This window comes from Haemaphysalis longicornis, unplaced genomic scaffold (genome assembly GCF_048455015.1).
Source record: "Haemaphysalis longicornis isolate Haplotype H1 unplaced genomic scaffold, Haemaphysalis longicornis Haplotype H1 scaffold_4, whole genome shotgun sequence".
NCBI classification, from domain to species: domain Eukaryota; kingdom Metazoa; phylum Arthropoda; class Arachnida; order Ixodida; family Ixodidae; genus Haemaphysalis; species Haemaphysalis longicornis.
The window spans coordinates 176,652,873-176,664,773 of record NW_027526361.1 but is presented as its reverse complement, the minus strand read 5'-3'; the positions used below and the strand labels follow the sequence as shown (position 1 = coordinate 176,664,773).

The window sequence follows — 11,901 nt, the reverse complement described above, 5'->3', positions numbered from 1 at the left end:
GACCGCTGAATGACATCATTACAGCGGTGTAGCGGCTATTTGCCGGCTTTCCTCAAGTTGCAGAATAGAACGCATTTCATAGCCACTTTAAAAAGAAAGCCACAAAAGCGAAGCAGAAACGGAAGCTGCATCCGCAGCAACGAGCGAATCACGCACTGTTTCTCTGGGCTGGCAATTGCTATAGTTCTCGCAGCGCTTCCAGATGCGCAGAAGAGTGAAAGCGTTTATCGAAAGTGTTTATTTATTTATTTATTTATTTATTTATTTATTTATTTATTTATTGATTTATTGATTTATTGATTGATTGATTTATTGATTGATTTATTTATTGATTGATTTATTGATTGATTTATTGATTGATTTATTGATTGATTGATTGATTGATTGATTGATTGATTGATTGATTGATTGATTGATTGATTGATTGATTGATTGATTGATTGATTGATTGATTGATTGATTGATTGATTGTAGGGTTTAACGCGCGGACGCAGCGCAGGCGATGAGGCGCGCCGTAGTGGAGGGCTCCGGATTCATTGACCACCTGGGGATCTTTAACGTGCGCCGAAATCGCGCACACACGGGCGTTTCTGCTTTTCGCCTCCATCGAAAAGCGGCCGCCGTGGCCGGGAATCGAACCCGCGTCTGTGTGCTCAGCAGCGCAACGCCTTAGCCACTGAGCCACCACGGCGAGTTTATGTAAAGTCTTCAATAGTTCCTTTAACTGTACAAGCTACTGCAAATTGTTTTCTATGGTAGTATGACGAGTATTTGGCGCCCCCGGCTCCTCCCCAATTTTCGTTGCCCGCTAAGTTCGGTGGCCCTGCCAGGCTCGGTGTGAAACATTGTGCACGGCTGGCGAATAAACATCGACGTGCACAGCTGCTTGCGGTCAGTCACCGTCACCACCAGCACGCTGCGGGTCGTCACTCGGGTGGAAGGCACTACGACCCTCCCACGTTCACGAATGCGGGCCAAATCGTGACAGATAGGTCAACGATTACAACAATAACTGAAGCGAAACGAGAGGTTCGTTGGGGCACTTAAGGCTGCCTATTTGTATGAATGTGAAAGCATTACTCTTTATGGCCGCAAGTTTACCTTCATTAATTTAAGTTCGGTCATTCTCATGATTTAATTTTATTTTATTCTTGACTCATACCACTGCAATTTTATACACCACGGTTGTTTTCTTTAGGAAACAAAAAATGTCAGTCGATTACGGTAGTCGCTAAGGATAAATTTGAGCACAGCGCGAACCGTAGCCTTGTCGGCGACAGCGCATAGCTGCTGTGTCTTGGGAAGTGATCGTGTCCTCAACAAATGCACGACGGCATGCGGTACTCTTTCGTTATCTGGTAAGGCGTTGCTGCCGTGGAGCATGTCTCGCGCGGTCTGGAAATTTCGCCCTCCCCTCCCACTTTCGCCATACTTTCGTCCTCCGCTTTCCTGCTCGCTCTATCTTCGGTGGCGTCTTTGTTCTCTCGGTTACAACGAGGCTGACGCTGAGAAACTACGCGAGAAACTACGCGAAACCACAGGAGCGGGCGTTTAAGGGCTGCGCTCTAACGCATGGCTCTTCATAGCGACCGCTATGCCGCCCTGTGATCCACTCCCTTCGCCGACGGTTTACCGGCCGCACATCGTCTCCAAATAATGCGTCCTCGCCACAGTCTTCTCGAAGGCGAACATGTACCCTCCTGGCCAGCGGGCAGCGCCCCGGTGCCTCCAGCGCCTCCCCCATCAGTGCATCCTAACCAGAATCTTCTGGCAATGGGCAGCCTCCTGCAGGCTGCCTTGTGCCTCGTCCTACTAAGCAGACGACCGGTCCGTCCACAATCGTTTTTGGTACCCTTGAGTGTCGCCGTGGTGGGGCATTTTGCGTCTACCCCCCCCCCCCCCCCCAGCAGCTCGTGACGGGCCGCCCCTCGTCCGAAAATTATGCATCCTCACCAGAATGTTCTGCCTGGCGGGCAGGCAGGCAGGCGGGCAGGCGGGCAGGTTGTCTACTGGCAAGCGGGTGGTCTCTTTGGCGGGCAGGAGATCTTACGTGCCCGCCATCTTTTTTTGGATGGATCAAATGTTACGCACGCACGCACGCACCCCTATTTTCGCGCAATGAGGCAAAAAATAGGCATTGTAAATAAATCGGTTGGTCTGCTACGCTTTTCATCTACCCCAAGTTTCAACGGCGCTTTAGGTTTAACACGAAATGATTTGCAGTGCTAGAAGTAGAAAACAGTCCGGCGTCGGCGTTAATTTCCGACTGCCAAGAGTGGCAGGTGGCATTTAGAGCAATTTCCTTGTGCTCATCTTTAATCTGCTAACAGAGCTGTTGGAAAGAAAGAACGGCTATAAAGGCTCGTTGGACGGCGTGGATATGACGGCATTGGATAGGGAACCACCGGAGATAGGAACATGCTTATGGCCCTTCAGCGCCCGATGACAGCGATTGGGCTTTAGGAAAGATGATAGCCAAGTGAAGTCACAAGCAGCAGTAATGATCACTTGTAGAGAGAGAGAGAAAATGAAGTTTAATTAACTCGAGAAAAAGGTTTAGAGAGGCGTCCTCATTCGAGGGGGCCGAATCGACAGCCATTTCCATCAAGAACTACTGACCTTGAAGGCCGGTGCTGGCCATGGCTGTCTCCCAAATCTATATGGAAACGTGGAGGTTGGGTGGATCTACGGTTCACTTGTCGCAGCCGCCTACTATGTGTATGAGGTTCCCAGGCTCTCCACAGAAGCGACGAAATGGAGAGTTGTGTCCCGTCAAAGAAGTGAAGTTTGGTGTTGTGTGGGAAGGTGTATGCCCGCAGGGCGCGGAGTTATCTTTCCTGTTTAGTCGTAGTGATTTGTGCTGGGGGGAATACGTTCTACGGAAGAGGCTATAGGTCTGAGTAACTTCCTGGTCTGTGGCTGCACGATGCATGCACTCGGGCCCGGCTTCATCAGCGCTGGTTAAGCGGGTCAAATCTCGAGCCACGAGGTTGGTGATCTTGCTTGCCGGAAATGCCAGTATGAGCTGGTGCCCATACAATCGTGACTGTCTCGTTGGTGGTCTCGGATTGATCATTGGAAGTGCGGTAAGATGCAATCGATCATTGGCAAAGTTGGGCCACGCCTGCTAAGAGTCCGTTATGAGAGTTTTGGCGCCGCTTCCTCAACTTGAAGGGGGCTGTGTTCGGGGGTTGAGATGCTACACCTGTGGGAGGCTGCAGAACGGTAGCACAAAGAACGAGAAGGTATTGAAGAATGCTATCGGGCGTCTCTTGCATCAAACCAGTTGATCGTTCCTCCCTTTTTTTCTTTCAGTTTAGTTTCTTTCCAACTGTCTCACCTCACCTCATATTGGACGTTTAGAAAACCCTTTGATGAATATAAAATATGCATTAGGCAATTAGTTATTAACTTTAGTGCGAGATGGTAATTTTAATATAGAAACAACATAACAGCGCAATACGGGCATAAAGAAAGAACTTTTATAGCGTTCATGGGGTCGTCACATAACTTTGCGGCTACTTTGTGCTTTACAAAATTTCGTGATTGGTCGAGAAAGAGAATGCTGCAAAATTTCCAAATGCCAACGACCCAAAAGATATTATGTGCGGTCCGACCGTCTAATCCGCCTTAACTGACTCGCTAATTCCTGTAATCCAAATTATTCAACACACCAGTCCAACTAATTCACATTAGCTCATTCACTCACCTAACTAATCCACCCCAGTCTACCCGCTAACCCGCATTAATCGACTTTATTCCATCCGCCTTTAAAGTTTAAGGTTGAGCAGATTCAAGATAACATGAAAATTCTATAAAATATACTTTAAAAGTGGATCACCTAAGTGGATCCCCTAATAGGATCCCCTATTTTTATATTTTTTGTTCTCTTAGAGCAGTAACCAAATGACACAACGGCACTGTATACCAGAAAAAGTGACGTACACTTTGAGAACTACGAGTGTTTGTGTCTCAGTGCTGTTTTTATATAACTGCCCATTCAAACTAAAATAAGTGGAATATATGAATTTATTGTTGATGGTGTCTATGAAGGCCTTCACAAGCGTACAGGGATGCATGCAAATTAACAACACATTAAAAACTTTACACGATTTTAAATATCATGCAGATAGAAACCATGAAGAATATTCCATGATATGGTGCCTCAGAATATGCGTTCTAACTTAGGTTATGTTAAATGTAAAAGATAATTGGGAGAGATGGGCAGTACCTAAGGCAAACTGATAGTATATACAGACAACTTTAGATTAAATTGAGGGCAATAGTAAGAAGCGAACATGATGGGCCTTGGGAACTGCAGACTATGCAAAATATTTCATGGTTCGGTCTGGCGAGTGGCAAAGGTAGGGTACCGAAATGGAAAACTAGAAATCATATTTTTGAGTCCCCGGAACCGGTTCGGAACGGTTCCTTCGATTCGTTCCCGTTCGGGTTCAGTTCCAAAATGGCAGAAAAAATACTGTTCCGGTTCAGTTCCGGTTCTGGGCAAAAATTCGGGTTCGGTTCCAGTTTTCGGTTCGGTTCCGGTTCGACACCCTGGTTTCTGCTGACGTGGCTTCCTGTGAGAAGAAATACTGGGAGTGGCATTTGGGTTTAGTTTTTTAACGGCAAGCTTCTCCAATATCCGTTGCTCAAATTTATCCGTGAAATAATCCTATCGAGAAGGAAAAAAATCTCACCACCGAATCTGAGATGCGCCACAAACACTCCGCAAATATAGGCAATAAAGCATTGCAGAAGAGAGTTAGTGACCGGTCGAGTGAGCTTGTGACCACATGGTAAAATTCGTGTTCGCGCATCTGCTCAGTGCCGCGTCCATGCTAAACTCGATTGCACTAAATGTGTTTAAAAGCGCTTTGCTTGGCAAAAATTGGTATGTTGAGAATAATATATTTGCCCAGTGTGTTTTGGTTCACATCGCAATGACTGCATACGCTACTCCGTTGACTACTAAGATAAAGTAAGCGCGCACGCTGCAAATGTGCGGCCTCACGTGTAAATCAAGTGTTCATATAATTAACCGTCCTGTGTGCACTGTGCATACCTACCGGAAGAAACGGAGTACAGCCGTTGAGGTTGCGGATATACAATTCAAGTGCCTTTTCAAACGTACGCGAATTTAACAAAGCGATTCCTGTATTGCGAATGAAATGTACAGTGCTCACGGATTGAAACGCCACACTGTGAGCGCGTGGCCTGTGGTACGTGCAGCGTCGCCCGTGGCCGCCCATGGAAGCTAGGTGTTGCACTGTGCTATACCACGAGGGTGAGAGCGTTTTTAACCGCAGGCGTGCTGTTTCCGGTTGCCAATAAGCGGAGCTGTGGTTCCCCGCAGTGACAGCGGTGCGCTGCGAGCTTGGAGCACGTTTGTGCGCCGGTTGTAGCCGCCTGGCGCAGCCAATTTCGCGACATCGTCTGCTCGGGCGCTCTTCTTGCGCGTACCCTTCCGATGCGACACAGATAATGTGCATGTAAGGTTCGGTCACGCTTATCTGAAGAAAACGAGCGTCTGCACGAAGGAACAGCCAACTTCCATGATATAAACTAAAAAAAGAGGAGAGCTGACGAAGTACTAATGCACCGCACCACACGTAAACGTGCCTGCAAAGGCGTCTTTCTTTTTTTTTTTAGTTTAAATCCTGGAATAAAGTTTGCTGTTCTTTCCTACAGAAGTTTTTTTGTATTCAGATGAGCGTGACTGTGCCTTACATGCAAATTATCTGTATCGCATCAGAACGGTACGCGTAACAAGAGCGCGCGCACACGATGTCGCAAAATCAGCTGCGCGCACAGCCGGGCTACCACCGTCGGCGCACAAACGTGTTCCAGCGCTCCAGGCTCGCAGCGCCCCGCTGTCGCTGCGGGGAACCACACTCCCGCTCATTGGCAACCGGAAGCGATAAGCCTACGGTTCACGCGCTCTCATCCTCGCGGTATACCATAATGCAACACCTAGCTTCCACGGGCGTCCACGGGCGGCGCTGCATGTACCGGCGGCCACGCCCTCGCAGTGTCGCGTTTCAATCCGTGAGCACTGTGTACGTCAATGGCGCGGTAACTAGATTAGCTGGCATTAAACTGTTTTACCTAGTCGAAATTTTTTTTTCTTTACATCCTCAATTTCCGCCGCACCGCCCAAGCACATATTACGCAGAAAATAGGCCCAATGTCATAACAACGAGATTTTAATAGTACCCAGGTTCCTTACACACAAAACATGACTTCAGGCCACAAAGAGCTTACACGCACTCGGAACGCACACACTACTAGGTCAGCCGCAAGCTGCCGTCGGCCAAAAGCGCGAATTCAGATAACCGATTTTTGCGTCCCGAAAACCTTACGACAACCCACTGAACATGCTACCCCGCTGATAATTATGTGGGAGTTAAGCCCGCACATGACAAATATACGGCCTTTGCAAAGCTTACTACGTGACGAACTCGCTGCTGCGCGCATTGCCTTCTCAGAATAAGGGGTGGACGATGGTCGCGTAGGGAATACGCCTTTCTTCGTAAGTGACCGCTCAAGCTTGCGCAGCATTTAACAAAGCGAGAACAAGCATTCAGAAACTTAACTCGAAAAAAGAGTGGTGGCAGCGTCGGCTTGAAGCATGCCCATCCAAATCGATGCAACCAAACTTGTCTGCTTTCTGCGTCACGTTTCCAGGACGGAATAACGAAGTCTTTTGACATCCCTGACCCTATTCACGCTGCCTAAGGCGCAACACATCGGAACCGCTGAGCAACGTATAGCGAATTCTAAGGTTTGACGAAAACTCATCTGGTCGGGTGAAAGCTTCGAGCTTCACGCCTTTCCGCGCTGTGAACAAGTCTTCCGTATGGAAGCCGAAACGTCTTTTTAGCCTTTTTAACTAAACCTTGGGTCGACGATAACCGCTTTCTTCAACTGTGTAACACATAGCGACACCGATGTTACATTTTTTCGGAACGAGCAGATAATTCTTACTTTGGTATTCTCTGGCGCCTACAATAAAACCAGCACTAAAGCTGCGCAGCCAAAGATGGCGCCGCACCTGTGGTGTTGCGCGATGTCCCAGCCGGCCAGCTGACCCTGCCGTACGGAGGCAGAAAAATAAAAAAATTGCAGCTACCACGTGACTTTTGTTGGCGAACGGCGTGTGGTGCTGGCCGAAGAAAAAGAAAATAGCAATGCACAGAGGAGGGAAGGAGCGCTGGTGAGGGCGAAAGGCGGCGAGATCATAGAATGGCGCTACCGTATACTCGGTGACAACTTAAGAACGGCACCGGAAAATGATGCTGTGCCTTATCACCGTAGCCGGATGTTTCTCGCGCGGCGCAAGAAGGGCGTAACTGGGAATATTTTGAACATCGCGTGAGCCGTTCCCGTGATTTTTTGGACTTAATATGCTTATAAACGACTCCAGTGACGACAAACAAACTGCGTGAGACAAGGCAGACGATATCACGCATTCATAGCAAACCCATTTCAAAACGCGCGCGCACTGACGTCACGGGTCCGGCGCTTTGGCGGAGTGATACACTACATGAGGTGGTGCCGTTCTTGAGTTGTAACCGAGTATAGTAATTTTACGGGCCTGAGGCCAGAGCCCCCGCCCCCCACCCCCTGGGAGGGGGAAGGAACTTGCAAAGCAGGGCATATGGTGAATGGACTAAATAAGCCTCAAGAACTTTTAGATGCAACGCATCGCATGCTCGCCCCTCTGTCCTTCCTGCGTCTGTCCGGTGTTGTCCGCAGAGCTGCTCCTCTCCTCCTCTTCTCTCTCCAATAGCGAACACTCTGTCCCAAACAGCTGTGGGTTGGCGCAACGCCACCTAGAGCAAGGCCGGGTTTCTGGTGGGTCTACGTCACCACTTGTCGGGGGTAGTGGGCTGACACTTCCCGCCGAACGACCTTGAGCGGCCGCGGAGGGAAGGGTGACTGAACGGAGAACAAGTTTGACCGCGGCACGTCCGGACATGCCCTGTTCGCGTCGGTGGCTGGCAGAGCACGCCGATCGTCTTTCCTCATTTCAGAACGCGTTCGAGCCAAATTTTCCAGCGGAAATTCAGTGTGCTGTGTGTACTGTGCTGTACTGTGTTTCGTGATGTGAAGTGCACCGGGAAAATGCCCGGCAAATGTTGTGTGCCCCGCTGCAATGGGAACTACGATTCCGGTCCAAGAGTGCACGTGTTTGCGTTCCCCAAAGATGAGCTAGCGCGACAGCGATGGGTACGAGCCATACCGAGGGATAACTTATCCGTATCGAAACACTCGAAGGTAAGCACATTTTGCCTTTGCGGCTTATTTCACTTGTAGTGAGCGTTATAATGTTGCATTTATTAATTTGTAGTAGAAGTAATTCGTATTTACGTAGCGTGCATACTGTTTCAGGTATGCGAGCGCCATTTCAAGCCGGACGACATTCTCCGTAAAGGCAGTGATGTGGACGAAGTGACTGGACGCACAGTCACAGCGCCACTTTCCCGAGTACGACTGCGCCCAGACGCAGTGCCGACGATTTTCCCGTCATGCCCGAGCTACATGAGCAAACAAGAAACGAGACGAGAGCACCCAGAGGCAAAACGAACACAGTTAGATGCTGCGTCCTTGCAAAAAGCGCTCGCTCAGTCCGTTCTTACTACCCGCAATAAGGAGGAAGCGGACAAGATTCATTGCGTAAAGGATTTAATTGTGTGTGTCAGTAGCATGAACTCGAAATTCTGGCATGCTATCGAAACCAACGGGAACTTGCTGCACATAACTGATGATGAAGCGCCCAGCATCAAGTACTCTGTTGTCGTAAAGCAAGACCTTACGATTACACTACACGTTGCAAAGACAGCGGTCAGGCGACTGGGGTGCAACCTGCTTGTCTCAGCGGTGGCAAACAGCAAACGGGTGGTGCTAGAGTTTCTTGATGGCGTCGAGCAGTATGACAGTGGCCTGAACGCCTCCTCTGAAGATTCAGACAATGATGCCCGGGCAATGATAATTTCTCTTCTGGAAAAATTATCACAACAAGAAGAAAAAGCGCCAGGGATGAAGCTACTGATTGAACAAGTAAACCTACACTTCGTGAAAAGGAACGAAGGTTCTATTGAGTAGACTTCATGGTGTTTTGCTGCCTCCTGTTTACTGTTTCGGCCCATGCATACAGATTCCTGCGTAGCCATGGAAGCCTCATCCTAGCCCACCCACGGACAATTCGTTCCGTCTGCTCATCGTTTGGAATGAGCCCCCAAAATGAGCAGCAGGATGCAGCGTTTCTTAGCTACATTGCTAAAAGAATTGGCGACTTAAGCGAAGATCAACGTCACGTCACCTTAATGGTCGATGAGATTCATATCAAGCCATTCTTTGATTACAAAGGCGAAAACATTTGCGGCGTTGAAACATTTCCTTGGGCCGGAAACATTTCTGGCACAAGCAGCGAACAGTGCGTTCGTCTTCATGGTGCACAGCTTGATGAACAAGTTTAAGGAAGTTGTGCACATCGTTCCCGTCCACAAGCCAAACTCCGAGTTTCTGCACAAGTTGTTGAGAGAAGTAATCTGTGGGCTGGAAAAAATTGGCTTCAAGGTCATCTGCGTTGTGACAGACAATAACGAAATTAACAGAAAGGCGATGCTGCCATTTAAACCCACCGTCGTCCCGGCCATTCCAGCGTCCTCTCCAAAGTCCCCCGAAAATGATTTTGTGTTTCCACATCCATGCGACGCGCAAAGACCACTGTTTTTTCTGATAGACCCTGTCCACATACTGAAATGTGTGCGCAATAACTGGCTGAAAACCAACGACCAATGCTTCTGGTTTCCAGCGTTCAAACCGGATGAGACAGGGCAGCGGCAAATGCTATACGCATATTTCAAAACAATTAAAGCCGCTTATGAATTGGAATGTGACCAGCTGCTGCGATACGGGTACACTGTGTCCAGGAAAGCTGTGTCCCCATCGGACATTGAAAAACAAAATGTCCAGCTTGCAATGCAAGTGTTCAGTGAGTCTGGGCCAAACGCACTTCGCGCAATCGGGGCAAAGCACCAGCTGAAACACTACAAGGAGACAGCAAGCTTCATGGAAACCATCGTCAAATGGTGGAAAATTGTCAACGTGAAAACGCCCTTCAAAGGAGCTCGCTTTCGTGATGACTTCAAAAAGCCCGTATTTCCTTCGGAAAGGGACCCCAAGCTGTTGTTTGTGTACGACTTCCTTGACTGGCTGGAGTACTGAAAAGAGAAACAGGCCGACACTTGCAAGCTGACAAAGGAGACACACGGTGATCTACACCAGACCACATAAGCTCTGATAGAGATCTGCAAATACTGCTTTGATGAGCTGCATATGTCGCTCGTCCTGCTCGGCAAATTCCAAACGGACCTCCTAGAAGATCGCTTTGGAAGGTACAGGCGGCTGGCTGGCTCTCAATATCACGTATCCATAAGGCAGCTGTACGAAGGGGAAACCAAGCTGCGGCTTCAAAACACACTGCCCCAAATAGGGACGTCATCCGAAAGGACTGAAAGTGAAGCCGACGGAGATCAACATTGGGAAGACTTTCATAAGCGAGCAGACGTACCGCGGCCAAGCTGCAATGTCGTGGTCACCGCGCAAGCGCTGTCGAAACTCACAGACATCGTCCCTGTCCTGGCTTATGTCGCCGGGTACGCAGTGCACATCGCCATGCAGCGGCTAAAATGTGAAAGTTGCAAGGACGCCCTGACTGTGGATAAGAGCATCGCGGTTTCAGCGACCGATCCAATGTACAGCCTTCTCAAGGATATTGACAGGGGAGGACTTGTTTACCCTGCAATGGCAGCGGTGAACGCTGTGGCCCACAACTATGTTGTCGTTGAGGAGCTCTCTAAACGAGCAGAGTTCTTAAATGTTCCCAACCAGCGACAGCTCGTCACTGAGCTAACGTCAGAGCTGCTGAACGACGACGACTCTTCCGACTTCGACGACTGCGAACAAGGACACAAAAGTGAAGTTGTTTTAAGGCATGTGCTGTGGTGCAGTACCAACATCCTACTCAAGAATTGTTGCCGAGTGCTCAATGACAAAGTGCAGGACGAAAACAACAAGTCCAGAAAAAGGAAACTGCAGACACTGACAAATAAATGAGCCAACGTTTCATTGCTCTCGAAAAAACAAACTCATTTGTGCGATATTTCTCTTTTTTGTTTAGTATATCAAAAAAATTCCCCCGCATTTCCCCGAGGGGGAGCATGTGAAAGTGCGAATGCACGGTTGTCGGCCCGCTTGCGGCGCTTGCGCTCGGCCCCCGCCGCCCACCGCCTCGCCGCCTTCTCTTCCATCTTTTCCATCGGGTTTGTAGTATCACGTGTACACCACGCAGTTATCAAGCCGCTATAACGCCGCTGAGTCGCCAACGCACGCCGCTGACGACGTAGTTTGAATGCGTTAAAGATATAAGGCGCGTCTAACACTGATATCACCGTCGCGTCCGTGGCTTGGTAGGTAGCGCGTCGCGCTGCGGCCGCAAAGTCCTCGGATCGAAACCTGGCGCCGGATGCTGTTTCTTTTTCAAATATAGAGGAGCACTGCGGACGCCAACGCCGCCGGCGGTGGATGGTTTGGGGTCGCTTATAAAGTGCATTTTTATAAGCGGGAAGCAGGCGCCTGCGGCCAAAACTCGTACAATTGCTTGTCCACCGCGCTCGCGTGCGGCCGGAGCAAGCCCACTAGCTCTACGTCACTGAACAAGCCCTCCGGCCTTGAAACCTTCTCTAGGTGGCGTTGGTTGGCGCAGCGTGCTCACACTCCGTTGCTAGGCGCCGGTGGGCGGCGTTGCGCATGTGCAGTACTCTCTCTCTCTCCGCGCTCTCCTCTCCTTCGGGCGCTGTGAATGTAAAGCGGCATGCCGGGCTCCGGCGGTCT

At 49.4% G+C, this 11,901-nt stretch overlaps 1 pseudogene; it reads left to right on the top strand.

Moving 5' to 3' along the window:
- The first annotated feature begins 8,095 nt into the window (after positions 1-8,095).
- Positions 8,096-11,124, top strand: LOC144180679 (uncharacterized; annotated as a pseudogene).
- Positions 11,125-11,901: the final 777 nt, after the last annotated feature.